Genomic DNA, 18,778 nt, shown 5'->3' on the forward strand with positions numbered 1-18,778 from the left:
GAAAAAACCGCAAGTATGAAAGTACCCTTAGGGGACAGAGGCTGCGATCACTGTCACAGAGCCTCTGCCCCTCCCTAAAAAGAGCGTCATCAGTAGAGATGAGTGGTGTTCGAATCGAACTGTTCGCCAATCTCAAATTCAACCTGTTTTAGGCGATGTTCGAGTCGTTCGACGAACGCGGACAATTAGCTTCAAGTTCGACAGTTCGAGGTTATGTTCGATAACTGTTCAATCACCAAAGGCGTAACTGGCTTTTCACAGTAATACTGTCATTCAATGTTAATACAGTAGAACCTTAGTTAACGAGAACAATCCGTTCTGGGACTGTGCTTGTTAACCAAGTTACTCATTTAGCAAAGCAAGATTTCCCATAGGAAATTATTGCAATGCAGACAATTCCTTCCACAACTTGTTAAATGTCCCATCCTGGTGCCCTATTGTGCCATTCCACACACACAAACACACACAAACATACACAAACATACACGCACACAAACATACACGCACCTTACCTTCCGTTCCATCGCCAGCCTCCTGGGACTTGCAGTTCACTGGTACAAGATGTGTATCGGGTAACCATCGTGACCGATGCCAGAACGTCCACTGCCAGAGGGCTGACGTCAAAGGCAGGAGCCGCTTGCCTCTGATTGGCCAGCACGCTGCCTTTGAGTAGCGTCTCACAGAGGAAGTTCCTCCCTCGTTGCGATGGTTACCCGATACACGTAGTTCGCCGGTACAGGATGTGTATTGGGTAACCATCACGACGAGGGAGGAACTTCCTCTGTCAGACGCTACTCAAAGGCAGCGTGCTGACCTATCAGAGGCAAGCGGCTCCTGCCTTTGAAGTCAGCGCGCTGGCAGCGGAAGTTCCGGCTTCGGTCACGATGGTTACCCGATACACATCTTGTACTGGCGAACTGCAAGTCCCAGGAGGCCAGCGATGGAACGGACGGTAAGGTGAGCATAATATGTGTGTGTGCGTTTGCATTTGTGCATGTTTGTATGTGTTTGTGTTTGCCTGCCATTGTTTTCAATGGTGTTCGAAGCTGTTCAAAAGTGTTCGACGAACTGCACAAGAAAGACGGGGGGGAGGGGGTGATGGGGAGATAGTGTATGGAGGGAGGTGGAAAGATTCAGTAACTGCACTAAGATGACGCTCAGGGACACAGCAGTCACAGCATCGCCCCTGTAACTAATGACACTCCTTTTCAGGGAGGGGCAGACGCAGTGACAGAGACCACAACCTGTGCCCTCTGATGGCGCTTTGAATATTCCGGCATGCTCTGGAGTACTCAAACAAATTGTCATCAGAAAAGAAATAGGGGGAAAAAAACACAAGTTTTAGCATAGTTAGGGGAATGGTATGGAATCTTTAAAGCAAATATCAGAAAGTAGCTTAGATTATGAGACTACAGTAAATAGGAAGTTAGAAGAAAAATGTTTTGCTTTCGGACCACTTATTTAATGTTTTGTGCATGTCATGTTATGCTAAATGGATTATTATATGACTAGATAGTAGATAAAAGGTCAGTGGGAAGGGGTATGTTCACACAGGCGTATAAGATATCGTTCAGAGTTTTATCCTGAAATCTTGGATGAATTTTTTTCTCACTTGTCACCAGTGCAATCCATATACAACTAGTATCTGCACTGTCCCAGTGAACAACATTGGCCCGAGTGCGGTCCAATTTCTTTCACAGATAGCCAAAAATACAATGGTGTTTTTAGGAGCCCTAGAGCCTCCTTCACACATTCATGTCTCCGATTTTCACTCGTACCAGAAATACATTTAGACCCATTAAAATCTAAAGGTCTGCGCACACATCCGTGTTTTGATGTGTCCGTGTGGAGCACACGACTGTCCATGTGTGCCACATGACAATATGTCCATTTTCTGCAGGTAGCAGGTATGTCACATGGACCACCACTGATGTGATCCGTGTGACATCAGTGTGAATTTTTATACTTACCTGTCTCCGCTGCTGCTGTTACTTCGGGGCTGCTCATTGCATATTGACTGCACTCACTGCAGACTTGGAAGTAACAGCAGCACGGGAGAGAAAAGGGCCAGTGACAGGTCTAAACCATGTGGCCCAGTGGCCTAATGGATAAGGCGCCAGCCTCCGGAGCTGGAGATTGTGGGTTCAAGTCCCATCTGGGTCGAACATTTTTGGAACATGTAATGTTTCTGAATAATTTCAGCTACTGACTTTAAAATAGGTTATATATTTGTTCCTTGTTGTTTTTGTCTGTAAATATTTAGAAAGCTTTCACTACTCCCCAAAATAAGCCCCGCCCTAATGAGGAAGATTCATTGGAAATTTTATACCATTTCAGAAAGTATAAAATTCTCAATAGGAAATGTAAAAAAGAAATCAAGCTAACAAAATTAGCTAGTGAAACAAAAATTGCCAAAGACATTAAAATAAAGTCCCAATTTTTTTTTATAAATGCGTCAATGCCAAAAGGAAAAAAAAAAGATGGTATTGGCCCTGTAAAAGATTATAACAGGATAATGATAGAGGACAAACAAAAGGCTGAGATATTAAACAATCACTTTTCATCTGTATTCACCAAGGAACTGACTGTTCCAGGGATCATTCAACAAGGCAAAAATCAAAGACCCCCATGATATAACCACCTGGGCCAGATGGCATTCTGTCATGGATATTGAGGGAATATAGCACAACCACACAAAGAGGAATAACATTTTCCCCATGTGGTGTACTTAGATTAGGCGGGCTGCCCATCACTATATAACAGTATGGGCATCATTAATAGGCTGTGAGCCAGACACTGTGCACCAGCATGTGTGAATGGCGCTCTTTACAAGCCATTTGTGTGCAATTTTAATACTGAGCAATCACCCCCTCCATGGATTGGTAATGAGTGGTTGCTTCATCAGTGTTTTGCACTGGTGTTGCCTCCATCTTTATTAGTGGGTTTCGCTGCATCCTGTTAGTGCATTGGATTTTTTGGCCTTGGAAGGTAAACATTGTTGCCCTTTGTTGGTGTTAATTTTTGGTGGGAATTGAGCTCAGTAATTGACAGACCGCTGTATCTTATCTTGTTAGGGGCACTTTGCACACTAAGACATCGCAGGTGCGATGTTGGTGGGGTCAAATCGAAAGTGATGCACATCCGGTGTAGCTGTCAACATCGTAGTGTGTAAAGCATTTTTAATACGATTAACGAGCACAAAAGCGTCGTAATCCTATCATCGGAGTAGCGTCGGAAATTCCCATGATTTGGGATAGACCGATGTTATGATGTTGTTCCTCGTTCCTGCGGCAGCACACATCGCTGTGTGTGAAGCCGCAGGAGCGAGGAGCATCTCCTACCTGCGTCCCGGCCGGCTATGCAGAAGGAAGGAGGCGGGCGGGATGTTTACGTCCCGCTCATCTCCCCCCCTCCGCTTCTATTGGCCGCCTGCCGTGTGACGCTATGACGCCGCACGACCGCCCCCTTTGGAAGGAGGTGGGTCGCCGGCCAGAGCGACGTCGCAGGGCAGGTAAGTGTGAAGCTTGCCTGAAAATGTTCGCTACGGCAGCTATTACCATGATATCGCAGCTGCGACGGGGCATTTTAAGAGATAGCATGCAACAATATATTAGAGAGAATAATATAATAACTGACAGACAGCATGGATTTATGAAAGATAAGTCATGTCTGACCAACCTTTTGGGGTTCTATGAGGAGATAAGTGCAAATCTGGATATTGGTAATGCAGCTGATGTGATTTATTTGGACTTTGCAAAGGCATTTGATACTGTACCACATAATAGCCTTATACTAAAGCTCCAGAATCAAGGACTAGGGGAAACTATATGCAACTGGGTAAGGAATTTGATAAAAGATAGGAAACAAAGAGTAGTCATAAATGGTACATTCTCTAAATGGGCTATAGTCAGCAGTGGGGTGCCGCAGGGATCTGTGCTAGGACCGATTCTTTTTAATCTCTTTATTAATGACCTTGTGGATGGGATAGATAGTAAAGTGTCAGTCTTTGCTGATGACACCAAACTATGTAGGATATGAAAAAGGGACCTTGATAGTATAATATTACAAAAAGATCTGGATAAGATGTCAGAATGGGCAGATACTTGGCAAATGAGATTTAATGTTGATAAATGTAAAGTAATGCACATAGGATGGAGTAATCCTATAGCTGCATATACGTTAAATGGAAGTAAACTCGGGACTACAGAACAGGAGAAGGACTTGGGTATTCTCATTACAAATAAGCTGAGCAGCAGCACTCAATGTCAGGCAGCAGCTGCTGATCCCAACGTAATGTTACCCCTTGTATAAATCATTTGAAAGGCCACATCTGGAATATGGGATCCAGTTTTGGGCTCCACATTTTAAAAAGGACATTCTGAAGTTAGAGTCAGTTCAAAGGCGGGCAACTAGTCTACTACAAGTAATGGAAGCCTCCCATATGATGACAGGTTGGAAAAGTTAGATATGTTTAGCTTAGAACACAGACGTTTTAGACTGGATTTCATTTAGATGTATAAATACATGTGTGGTCAATACAAAGGACTAGCACATGCCTAAAGGGGGCTTTACACGCTGCAACATCGCTAATGTGGAGTCGTTGGGGTCACGGAATTTGTGACGCACATCCGGCCTCATTAGAGATACCGTTGCGTGTGACACCTGTGAGCGGTTTTGCATTGTTGCAAAAACGTGCAAAATCGCTAATCGGCGACATGGGGGTCCATTCTTAAAAATCGTTACTGCAGCAGTAACGAAGTTGTTCCTCGTTCCTGCGGCAGCACACATCGCTCCGTGTGACACCGCAGGAACAAGGAAGCTCTCCTTACCTGCCTCCTGGCCGCTATGCGGAAGGAAGGAGGTGGGCGGGATGTTACGTCTCGCTCATCTCCGCTCCTCCGCTGCTATTGGGCGGCGGTTCAGTGACGCTTCAGTGACGTCGCTGTGACGCCGCACGGACCGCCCCCTTAGAAAGGCGGTTCGCCGGTCACAGCAACGTTGCCGGACAGGTAAGTATGTGTGACGGCTCTGGGCGATGTTGTGCGGCACGGGCAGCGATATGCCCGTGTCGCGCAACAGATGGGGGCGGGTACCCACACTAGCGATATCGGGACCGATATCGCAGTGTGTAAAGTAGCCTTAAGACCATACTATGAACCAGCTGGCAGTCATTATGGGTATAAGAAAGGTGATTCCGACAGCTAAATAGGAAAGGGTTCTTTACAGTTAGAGCAGTCAGACTGTGGAATGCCCTACCACAAGAGGTAGTAATGGCAGACACTATAACAGCTTTTAAAAAAGGGCTGTATGATTTCCTCAGTACACACAACATTGTCGGATGTAAGTGACTTTAATGTCAAAATGTAGAATTGGTGGAGGAAGGGGGAACTAGATGAACCTAGGGCTTTTTTCAACCAAAGTAACTATGTAATATTGGCCCAAGTGCGGTTCCTTTTTTTATCACAGATAGCACTTGGACCAAAAATACAGTCGTATAAAGGAGGAGTGAGTGCACAAAAGCTTCATGAAGTGTATAAATGGAATGAATATTTGCCTTTCTTCTGGCTTCAGTATTTGTGTCTGGAAAACTAATTGCTGAGATACGTTTTCTTCCACAGTTCTGGACAAGGACATAAGTATCCCTGCTATTTACTTTATCCCTAATGTTTAACTAGATAGACAATGCAACTAATCATCTGTCTATTTGCAGGACTGAAGAAAAGACCCCAAACTATGTGACCTTGTAGAGTAGATGGGCAGTTGCTTCAGTACTGACAATTTGGAAAAGAAAATACACAAAGTGAGATACAGATCTGATTATAAACAATGCAAATACAAGTTTTCAATTTTTTTTTTTTTTATAGAGCGAAGTGTTTCGTGGGTTTTTTTTTTTTTTTGTTTTTTTTGTCCCAATCTCTGGCATATAGCCTTCAATTTGTGAATGGAAACCAATTTGTTAGTCTGCTATATGTGCATAATGGGCCCCCTGAAGGGAATTTGTTGCCACAAAAAATCTATATATATAATTGCCTTATTCTGTCTGTCTGTCTGTCTTGCTCCAAAATTGTGTCCTTACGGTGACAAACAGCGGATTGGCCGCTGGGCTCGCCATGGCCCCGCCCCCCGCACGGATTGGCCGCTCGCCTCGGCTCCGCCCCCTCGCACGGATTGGCCTCTCGTCCAGGCCCCCTGCACGTATTGGCAACTCGGCCACGCCCCGCCCCCTCACGCATTGCCCGCTCGCTCTGGCCCCACCCCCCGCACGCATTCCCCGAACCGACTCCCAGGTGAGTGCTGTACCCCCGGGAGCCCACATCAGCATACGCCGGCGTACGCTGGTGTGGGCTCCCGTGCAAGCGGGGGGCGGGGTACGCTGGTAACCATGTAATATTGTAGCATGGTTACCAGCGTACACCGGCTCCCAGGTGAGCGCATCAAGGTCCTGCAGCAACGGAACACACACGCACATAAGAACAGACACACACACACACACACACACACACACACCAGATCACACTCACTCTCAAGGCCACTTTACACACAGAGATAAATCTTTGGCAGATCTGTGGTTGCAGTGAAATCATGGACATATTGTTCCATTTGTTCACAGCCACAAACCTGGCACTGATTGTCCACAATTTCACTGCAACCACAGATCTGCCACAGATTTATCTCTGTGTGTAAAGTGGCCTTTACACACACATCAGATCGCATCCACATACTCACAACATCCCGTGATATCACTTGCTTCTCGGCAGCGATCCTGTGCGTGCAGTGATCTGACTCGCCCACCCCAGGGCCCACCCCGGGCCGGACTAGTCCGGGGGTCGTCAGTGGTGGCGGGGCCCGACTCCGTGGCCCTGGTGGGTGTCAGTTTAATATGGCTGGTGACTTGGGAGTAATTAAAGTTTTTATTTCGTGACGCCACCTGTGGTTTGCGGCTATTAAGCCGCCGCTGCTGTGTGAGGCCTCCGGGGTGATGTTATGGCAGCAATGGTGGTACTGCTCCCCACAGGCGGAGCGGTGCCCCGGGGACACTGTTGGTGCTCGTGAGAGTCTATGGTGTTGTGTGGATAACACGGTGCAGGGCCGACAGGCAATGAAAGAACCAGGCACAAACAACAGTCTCTTTACCTTTTCCTCTTTTACTTCACAAACGGTTAGTCCTGGGAGACCGTCACAGGTGGTAGAGGGCTCCGGCCGGCCTGGAAGTAACTGAGATGTCGTTTTGGCCAGATGAGTATGAGGCCTACTCCTGTTCTTTCCTTACTGTGATAGGACCCTGCTCTGTGAATTTAGCAATGGCCCTCTTGCTGCTGGGACCGGTGGTACGTCCCTTTCCCTCTATGGTAGGCTGCACAGGCCCTCTCTGGTGCTTCTCTGCTGGAGTCCACACCGGGCCCTGTTGATGCAGCTGTACCTTCGGGCTGTTTATGGGCCAGGTGCTTGCAGCTCTCCTGCCCTTCGGATTCGGCTACCAGGGAGTATTTTAGGCCCTGGTGGCCACAGACTCCGATGTACGAGTCTCTTCTGTGCCTCTCTGCTCCTCCTGCTTCACTGGGCCAAGCTGCTCCAGCTCTAGGCCCCAGTTCCACAGGACAGCACTACTCTGCGTCTGCTTGCTATGACTTCTCTCTACAGACTGACCACTAACCCCTCCCTCAGGTCAGGCTTAAGGAATGCTCCCTGTAATTCCAGGTTCAGAGCTCCCCCTGCTGGCCCGAGGGAGGAACTGCGTTGGATGTTAAACTTACTGGCCAATAGAACTCCCAATTACCTCCAGGCTCAGCATTAACCCTTTGGAGGGGCAATGCTGTTGTGGCGACCAGGTCCTGGGGCGCCACAGATCTTCCAGGACCTGACGGAGGATCACATGGCCGGAAGCATGTGGTATCTCCGGATGTTGTGATTGTGTGAGCGCTGTGCGATATCGTCAGTGTGTGTGTGCGTGTATGCGATCGGATGTGTGTGAGTGTGTTCTGATGTGTGAGTGTGTGTGTGTGAGTGTATGCGATCGGATCTGTGAGTGTCGGCAGAGGAGCACGGCGTGCAGCACAGCTGCTGGGACCGCCCACCGGTGGGCACAGGGAGAAGTGGGGTGTGTGTGTGAGTGTATGCGATCAGATGTGTGCGTGTATACTGTCTGATGTGTGACTGTGGAGCACGATGGGGGGTGCACAGCATGGGGGATGGAGCACGATGGGGAGTGCGCAGCATGGGGGATGGAGCACGATGGGGAGTGCGCAGCATGGGGGATGGAGCACGAAGGGGGGTGCGCAGCATGGGGGATGGAGCACGAAGGGGGGTGCGCAGCATGGGGGATGGAGCACGATGGAGAGTGCGAAGCATGGGCGATAGAGCACGATGGGGAGTGCGCAGCATGGAGCACGATGGGGAGTGCGCAGCATGGGGAATGGAACACGATGGGGAGTGCGCAGCATGGGGGATGGAACACGATGGGGAGTGCGCAGCATGGGGGATGGAGCACGATGGGGAGTGCGCAACATGGGGGATGGAGCACGATGGGGGCTGCGCAGCATGGGGGATGGAGCACGATGGGGAGTGCGCAGCATGGGGGATGGAGCACGATGGGGAATGCGCAGCATGGGGGATGGAGCACGATGGGGAATGCGCAGCATGGGGGATGGAGCACGATGGGGAGTGAGCAGCATAGGGGATGGAGCACGATGGGGAGTGCGCAGCATGGGGGATGGAGCACGATGGGGGGTGCGCAGCATGGAGCACGATGGGGAGTGCGCAGCATGGGGAATGGAACACGATGGGGAGTGCGCAGCATGGGGGATGGAACACGATGGGGAGTGCGCAGCATGGGGGATGGAGCACGATGGGGAGTGCGCAACATGGGGGATGGAGCACGATGGGGGCTGCGCAGCATGGGGGATGGAGCACGATGGGGAGTGCGCAGCATGGGGGATGGAGCACGATGGGGAATGCGCAGCATGGGGGATGGAGCACGATGGGGAATGCGCAGCATGGGGGATGGAGCACGATGGGGAGTGAGCAGCATAGGGGATGGAGCACGATGGGGAGTGCGCAGCATGGGGGATGGAGCACGATGGGGGGTGCGCAGCATGGAGCACGATGGGGAGTGCGCAGCATGGGGGATGGAGCACGATGGGGAGTGCGCAGCATGGGGAATGGAACACGATGGGGAGTGCGCAGCATGGGGGATGGAACACGATGGGGAGTGCGCAGCATGGGGGATGGAGCACGATGGGGAGTGCGCAACATGGGGGATGGAGCACGATGGGGGCTGCGCAGCATGGGGGATGGAGCACGATGGGGAGTGCGCAGCATGGGGGATGGAGCACGATGGGGAGTGCGCAGCATAGGGGATGGAGCACGATGGGGAGTGCGCAGCATGGGGGATGGAGCACGATGGGGGGTGCGCAGCATGGGGGATGGAGCACGAAGGGGGGTGCGCAGCATGGGGGATGGAGCACGATGCGGGGTGCACACCTCCCCCCAAAACACACACACACTGCCACACACGCACTGGGAACCACAAACACTGCCCTACACAGACACCCACACACACAGACAACGCCGCACACACACAACACCCAACACACAAACACCGCGGCACACACAAATATACGCACATACCGCACAACACACACATTGCACAAAACATACCTCCCCCAAAACACACAGACACACACCACACCCACACAAACCGTGCAACACACACACACAACGCTACAGACACACAGCGCTCCACAAACAACGCAACACACAAACAACACCGCTCTCACCCCCCATCACACCCAGACAACACCCAGAACATGTACAGCGCCCTACACAAGCACTTGCTAACTACACACAACATCTATATATATATATATATATATATATATATATATATATATATATATATATATATATATATCACAAAAATCATACATGAAGTACACAATACGTAAATTCTAGAATACCCGATGCGTAGAATCGGGCCACCTTCTAGTAAATAAATAAATAAATAAATACAGTAAATACAAAATCAATGTTCTCTGGAGCAATTTTATGAGTGTTATTTTTTGGGGAGTGTTTTCTTTCTTTTTTCATTGTTGAAAATATGAAATCTTTTCATATTTTCTACTGTTGGACACTAGAGGGAGCTCCTGTTCATCTTTACCATCAAAGGTAATTCTTACACTTAAAGGGGTTGTCTGACATAACAAAAATTTTTGAGTTTAAGCTAATCTGTGCTGTATTGTCATATAAAACACCCCTACATTGTTATTTTTTGTTTTCTAACTTTTGTTCCTCTTGAATTATCCCTTTATTCTCTGCAGCTCCTTGTTTACATTCATCTCCAGCAAACTGAACACTTCCTGTGCTAAACCTCCCAGTCAGAGCTGTCACCGCCCGACCTCCGTGTCCAGCCCCTCCCCAGTGTCCAACCTCGCCCCCTGCACACACAGTCCCTGTCAGTATATTCTGCCCCAGCACTGACCTGTTATCACTACAGCATTGCAAATAACAGCCCCACATCGGGCTCTGCACCGCATACACACATCGGGCTCTGCACCGCATACACACATCGGGCTCTGCACCGCATACACACATCGGGCTCTGCACCGCATACACACATCGGGCTCTGCACCGCATACACACATCGGGCTCTGCACCGCATACACACATCGGGCTCTGCACCGCATACACATCGGGCTCTGCACCGCATACACATCGGGCTCTGCACTGCATACACACATCAGGCTCTGCACCGCATACACGCATCAGGCTCTGCACTGCATACACACATCGCTCTGCACCGCATACACTCATCAGGCTCTGCACCGCATACACTCATCAGGCTCTGCACCGCATACACACATCAGGCGCTGCACCGCATACACATAGGGCTCTGCACCGCATACACACTTCAGGCTCTGCACCGCATACACACATCAGGCTCTGCACTGTACACACACATCAGGCTCTGCACCGCATACACATAGGGCTGTGCACCGCATACACACATCAGGCTCTACACCGCATACACACATCAGGCTCTGCACTGTACACACACAACAGGCTCTGCACCGCATACACACATCAGACTCTGCACCGCATACACACATCAGGCTCTGCACTGCATACACACATCAGGCTCTGCACTGCATACACACATCAGGCTCTGCACTGCATACACACATCGGACTCTGCACCGCATACACACATCGGGCCTGCACCGCATACACACATCGGGCCTGCACCGCATACACACATCGGGCTCTGCACTGCATACACAAATCAGGCTCTGCACCGCATACACACATCAGGCTCTGCACCGCATACACACATCAGGCTCTGCACCGCATACACATATCAGGCTCTGCACCGCATACACATAGGGCTGTGCACCGCATACACACATCAGGCTCTGCACCGCATACACACATCAGGCTCTGCACTGTACACACACATCAGGCTCTGCACCGCATACACACATCAGGCTCTGCACTGCATACACACATCAGGCTCTGCACTGCATACACACATCAGGCTCTGCACTGCATACACACATCAGGCTCTGCACTGCATACACACATCAGGCTCTGCACTGCATACACACATCAGGCTCTGCACTGCACACACACATCAGGCTCTGCACCGCATACACACATCAGGCTCTGCACCGCATACACACATCAGGCTCTGCACCGCATACACACATCGGACTCTGCACCGCATACACACATCGGGCTCTGCACCGCATACACACATCGGACTCTGCACCGCATACACACATCGGGCTCTGCACCGCATACACAAATCGGGCTCTGCACCGCATACACACATCAGGCTCTGCACCGCATACACACATCGGGCTCTGCACCGCATACACATCGGGCTCTGCACCGCATACACATCGGGCTCTGCACCGCATACACATCGGGCTCTGCACTGCATACACACATCAGGCTCTGCACCGCATACACGCATCAGGCTCTGCACTGCATACACACATCGCTCTGCACCGCATACACTCATCAGGCTCTGCACCGCATACACTCATCAGGCTCTGCACCGCATACACACATCAGGCGCTGCACCGCATACACTTCAGGCTCTGCACCGCATACACACTTCAGGCTCTGCACCGCATACACACTTCAGGCTCTGCACCGCATACACACATCAGGCTCTGCACTGTACACACACATCAGGCTCTGCACCGCATACACATAGGGCTGTGCACCGCATACACACATCAGGCTCTACACCGCATACACACATCAGGCTCTGCACTGTACACACACAACAGGCTCTGCACCGCGTACACACATCAGACTCTGCACCGCATACACACATCAGGCTCTGCACTGCATACACACATCAGGCTCTGCACTGCATACACACATCAGGCTCTGCACTGCATACACACATCGGACTCTGCACCGCATACACACATTGGGCCTGCACCGCATACACACATCGGGCTCTGCACTGCATACACACATCAGGCTCTGCACCGCATACACACATCAGACTCTACACCACATACACACATCAGGCTCTGCACTGTACACACACAACAGGCTCTGCACCGCATACACACATCAGACTCTGCACTGCATACACACATCAGGCTCTGCACTGCATACACACATCAGGCTCTGCACCGCATACACACATCAGGCTCTGCACCGCATACACACATCAGGCTCTGCACCGCATACACATATCAGGCTCTGCACCGCATACACATAGGGCTGTGCACCGCATACACACATCAGGCTCTGCACCGCATACACACATCAGGCTCTGCACTGTACACACACATCAGGCTCTGCACCGCATACACACATCAGGCTCTGCACCGCATACACACATCAGGCTCTGCACCGCATACACACATCAGGCTCTGCACCGCATACACACATCAGGCTCTGCACTGCATACACACATCAGGCTCTGCACTGCATACACACATCAGGCTCTGCACTGCACACACACATCAGGCTCTGCACCGCATACACACATCAGGCTCTGCACCGCATACACACATCAGGCTCTGCACCGCATACACACATCGGACTCTGCACCGCATACACACATCGGGCTCTGCACCGCATACACAAATCGGGCTCTGCACCGCATACACACATCAGGCTCTGCGCCGCATACACACATCAGGCTCTGCGCCGCATACACAAATCAGGCTCTGCACCGCATACACACATCAGGCTCTGCACCGCATACACACATCAGGCTCTGCACCGCATACACACATCAGGCTCTGCACCGCATACACACATCAGGCTCTGCACCGCATACACACATCAGGCTCTGCACCGCATACACACATCAGGCTCTGCACCGTATACACACATCAGGCTGTGTACTGCATACACACATGGCGCTCTGCACCGACCCCCCCCCAAAGGGAACACATGTAGGGAATACATACTCACCCCTCCTCGGTCCCCACCGCTCTTGCACGTTCGCGCGCTGTCTGTGCTCTGGCCATATCAGCACAGTAGTGACGTCACCACTGTGCTGAAGAGAGCACAGACAGCGGGACAGTGATGAGAAGCAGCGCTGCTTCTCATTAGCGCTTTCAAATATACCGGCATCTGTGATCTGTGATGCCGGTATATTTGAATGTGTGATCCTGAGCAGGGGGCCCGGTGCTGGAGCTGACACCACGGCAGCCGCTGCCAAGCCCCTCCCCAGGTCACGGACCCCATAGTAGTGACGGGGGAGGTTGTGGGCAGAGTACGGGGTGCGGGGGAATGTGTGGGAGGGTGCAGGGAAGGGGGGTGGGGACTCCACGCACTGTACAGCCCAGCACGCCGGCGACATGCTGTTTCCAGATTTGCATGTCAACATGGCCCTGCCCATGTTGACATGAAATGACTGGAAGCAGCAAAATCGCTGCAGGAGCAGTCACATGACCACTCTGAGCCGGGGGAGTGGGGCTTACAGCAGGGCAGGTAAGTGGTCACTATCTACTTACCTGTCCCAATGTAGCCCAATAGGGTAATAATGAAAAAAACTCAAAATAAGCCGGATAACCCATTTAAGGGGGCTTTACAAGCAGCGATATTGCTAGCGAGCGCACCCGCCCCCGTCGTTTGTGCATCACGGGCAAATCGCTGCCCATGGCGCACAATATTGTTTGGAGCCGTCACACCGACTTACCTGACTAGTGACGTCGCTGTGACCGGCGAACTGCCTCCTTTCTAAGGGGGTGGTTCGTTCGGCGTCACTAAGCGGTGTCACTAAGCGGCCTCCCAATAGAAGCGGAGGTGCGGAGATGAGCGGCCGTAACATCCTGCCCACCTCCTTCCTTCCTCATTGCTGGCGGCCGCAGGTAAACTGTAGTTCGTCATTCCCGAGGTGTCACATGTAGCGATGTGTGCTGCCTCGGGAACGACGAACAACCTGCGTGCTCAACAATCAATGAATTTTTGAAAATGAACGACATGTCAACGATTGACGATTTGGTGAGTATTTTCCATCGCTAACGGCCGCTCGTTGGTGTCACACGCAACAACCTCGCTAACGACGCCGGATGTGCGTCACAGAATCCGTGACCCCGGCGATATATCGTTAGATACTTCATTGCGTGTAACGGGGCCTTTAGGGTATGTGCCTATGATAAGGACCCACCACGTCCTGGACGCAGCGGGTCCTGACCCGCAGGCCCACGAGCCTCTCCTGCAGGAGACCACAGTGGCCTGTGCCCATGATCAGGGTTCGGGGTACTGCGGTCTCTAGCTTCTGTTCTCCCTACGGACAACACTTGCGGCTCCGCAGCAAAGAATTGAAGTGCTTGTGGCTCGTGAAGATGTACCACAGGTCAGTTTTCACTGTGGGCCACACACAGGATTTCTAGAAATCTCATCCACTATCCTTGTATTGTACAACCAGTGTTTTGGACGCAGCGAAAACACGCTGCGTCCAGAACGCTGCAAGCACTGATCGTAGGCACGCACCCTTAGGTAGGCTTGTGATTGCTGCAATGGTGGGCTGGCACTTTTCCCCCTACCCTTTGAGTGTTGGCAAAAAGAGATTGGAGAATAACGTTTTTGAATCACTGTTTCCTTGCTGAGTGCATTGTGATTTTCATCCGTGTAATCTCACTTGTGGTTCTAACACACAGAGCGGCGCAGTAACTAGTCACATGATAAAAGATCTGCGATATGTATAATTGCGGTTACGTGCACCTAGTCTCACAGAGATTCTCTCCTTAGAACATAAATAAGAACAGTGCAGAAGTCTAGTCTGCATGTGATCGTAAGTATGCAGATTGCCTACATGTGGTCATGTGAACAACCACCTACACATTGATTGCATAGGAACCATAACAGCACCACACATTGTCATAATTCAGCAGTCTAAAATAACAGAGTGCCTGCAGGCTTTTGGTGGCATATATTGTCCAACAACAAGACAATAGTCACAGGTTTGCCATTTCAGAAAGGCCTTGTAGCTCTCTTGACTGAGGGTGGACCTAAAAAGATTATTTTTTATTGTTGTTCCTTGTTTTAAGGGAACCTGTCACCAGGTTTTTGCTCCCCCATCTGAGAGCAGCATAATATAGAGACAGAAACTCTGATTCCAGCGATGTGTCACTTACTGAGCTGTTTGCTGTCATTTTGATACGATCAATGTTTTCTCTGCTGCAGATCTAGCAGATATACAGAGCTCATGAATATGCTGCATTACCTGCAGCACGCAAAGTAGTCTTGTAATGATAAGCTACTGCTGATTAATCAGTGATTGTATCAAAGCTACAATAAGCAGCCCAGTAAGTGACACATCACTGGAATCAGGATCTCTGCCCCTACTTTAAACTGCTCTCAGCTTAGGTGGCAAAAACCTGGTGAGAGATTCCCTTTAAGCCCAGTTATGACCAAATATGAATGGGGAGCAGGATGTTGCATTTGGTGTTATCGCTCACACACTCTCTCATACTGGTCACTGGTAGTTCAGCATGGCTCCTCATGGCAAAGAATTCTCTGAGGATCTGAAAAAAAGAATTGTTGCGCTACATAAAAATTGGCCGAGTCTCTAAGAAGATTGACAATAACCGGAAACTGAGCTGTAGCACGGTGGCCAAGACCATACAGCGGTTTAACAAGACAGGTTCCACTCAGAACTGTCACAATGTGACTGTCAGATAGCAAGAGACAGGGGCTCCTATATTGGTCCCCAAACTAGGGGACCTCTAGACTATCCCTCACATCTGGATTACCCCCGACGGTGGAGATGCAGGAGTACTGTGCCTTACTATGCTCCTGAGTAATGCTGATCTGTTCCCCCCCTTCCCCCTGGGAAGAAAGGGAAGGAGTGCGATGGAAATACAAGAGACACACAGGGATCATAGAAATTCAGTCACACTGCACACTTACAGGAACAGACAGTAAGAAACTAAAGTGAAAAGTAAGGGAAGTAATACAGTAACAAAAGGAGAGCAAGGGTTAACACCACAACCACACACAACAATAAAGTACTTCCACCACCAGTAAGTTTGGATCACAACATCTCACCAGACCAGTTTAGAGAAGCTATAGCTGGCATTAAAGGAAGCGTCCAGCCAGTATATATAGGAGGGGACCGAACGTGACTGGTTCTCCCATAGCATGTGATCATGGAGACTAACAAGCAGCCCAGAGATTAACTCTTGTGAGCCTGCCCATAAACCATAGGTCTGTGAGTCGATACCCGAGTCTGCCTGTGCTGATCACAGACATCAGAGAAGTTAGCAAGCAGAGAGCCAGAATCTGAAGTCTCCCCAGATGACAGTTGGTGATGCCTGCATAAACCTTCTTGTGACAAGAACAGGCCTCGCCATGCTCGACCAAAGAAGTTAGTGCATGTGCTCAGCGTCTCATCCAGAGGTCGTCTTTTCAAAATAGGCGTATGAGTGCTGCCAGCATTGCTACAGAGGTTACAGGGGTGCGGGGTCCGGCTATCAGTGCTCAGAGCATACGCTACACACTGCATCAAATTGGTCTGCATGGCTGTCGTCCCAGAAGGAAGCCTCTTCTAAAGATGATGCACAAGAGAGATTATACTTAATAGTACAGAAATTAGAGAGACTTTATACTTAGTGAAAAAATAATCTATGTAAAATATGTGCCACAACAAAAAATAAAGGGTAAATAAATATATGGATACATTTATATAGCCATAGTCACATATATTGGTTCTATAGCAAGGACCAAGATGGTCATATCCTATACAAGGTCAGAAGATTAGTGAGGATAACACAGACAAAGTAAATAGTATTAAAAGTTAATACCACATTGTTAATACAGACCCCACAGCATGTATATTATGCCCAACGCGCTTTCAGCTCTGCCTTTGACGAGGTACTTGTATGTCTGGGGGGAGTGTAGTTCCCCTTATACAACTACAATTGATGCCGATGCAGCAGGGTCTTAGCTGTAACATACAGCTGACGCTCTCTGCTGATGGAATGGCGCTACTACTACTGAGTGTAGTACGGTGGCTCAGTGGTTAGCACTGTATACCTGCAGCGCTTGGGTCCTGGATTCAAATCCCATCAAGTTGAAGATCTGCAAGGAGTTTGTATGTTCTCCCCGTGTTTGCGTGGTTTTCCTCTGTGTTCTCCAGTTTCCTCCCATACTCCAAAGACATACTAATAGGGAATTTAGATTGTGAGCCTCAATGGGGACAGTGTTGCTGATGTATGTAAAGTGCTGCGCTGCAGAATATGTTAGCGCTATATCAAAAATATAAAAATAAAGACTATTATAATTACTACTGATACATACCTCTGCAAATGTGAGATTGGTATCAAAATATGTTGGATGCTGAGATTTTTTGGTAGTGGTAAAAACAATGATTTTTCTTCAAGAAAAGGTCCTTTTTTGAGGAGTCTTTTTAGGAGTTTCTCTTTTTTGAAGAAGTTTTTCAGGGTATGGGCACACAGTTTTTTTATGAAGCTTTTTGGAGGTGAAAATAATCAGAAATTCATTTTTCCCAAAAAAGCAAAATTCCTCAAAAATTTGGAGTATCTGCTCAGTTTCCTCTCCAGAAACTCAGCAGAAAAGACTCCTAGGTGAACATGGCCATAGGATTTTCAAACTTGAGGTGGTTAAAGGAAGTGACATAAGATAGAAACTGTGCACAGCAATGTCGATTTAATATTGCTGTGCATTCTGATCGTTTTATGGGGAGCTTTAGTGGCCCGAAATCTGCCTTAAAAAAACACAGTGTGGACATACTCCAAATCCTCCTCAAATAACCTCTGAAATTTGGAGATTATTATTTATTATTAAAGCACCATTTATTCCATGGCACTTTACATGTGAAAAAGGGGCATACATAAACAAGTACAATAATTGTGAACAATTCAAGGCACACACTGGTACAGGAAAAGACAGGACTCTGCCAATGAGGGCTCACAGTCTACAGGAGGAGAGAGGACCCTGCCAACGAGGGCTCACAGTCTACAGGAGGAGAAAAGACCCTGCCTGCAAGAGCTCACGGTCTACAGGAGGAGAGAGAACCCTGCCCATGAGGGGTCACAGGCTACAGGAGAGAGCACCTTGCCCACGAGGGTTCACAGTCTACAGGAGGAGAGAGGACCCTGCCCACGAGAGTTCACAGTCTACAGGAGGAGAGTGGACCCTGCCCGCAAGGGCTCACAGTCTACAGGAGGAGAGAGCACCCTGCCCACGAGGGCTCTTAGTCTACAGGAGGAGAGAGAGGAACTTGCCCGCGAGGGCTCATAGTCTATAGGGGATGGATGAGGATACAGGGTAGGTTAGGG

The 18,778-nt window shown here is 49.6% G+C and overlaps 1 non-coding gene across 1 annotated transcript; it reads left to right on the plus strand.

Annotated features, from left to right (window-relative positions):
* The first annotated feature begins 2,090 nt into the window (after positions 1-2,090).
* TRNAR-CCG (transfer RNA arginine (anticodon CCG)) lies at positions 2,091-2,163 on the plus strand. The gene has a single exon. It is a non-coding gene; the product is annotated as a tRNA-Arg (tRNA).
* Positions 2,164-18,778: the final 16,615 nt, after the last annotated feature.

The sequence above is a fragment of the Anomaloglossus baeobatrachus genome, chromosome 8, assembly GCF_048569485.1.
Source record: "Anomaloglossus baeobatrachus isolate aAnoBae1 chromosome 8, aAnoBae1.hap1, whole genome shotgun sequence".
Classification (NCBI taxonomy): Eukaryota; Metazoa; Chordata; class Amphibia; order Anura; family Aromobatidae; genus Anomaloglossus; species Anomaloglossus baeobatrachus.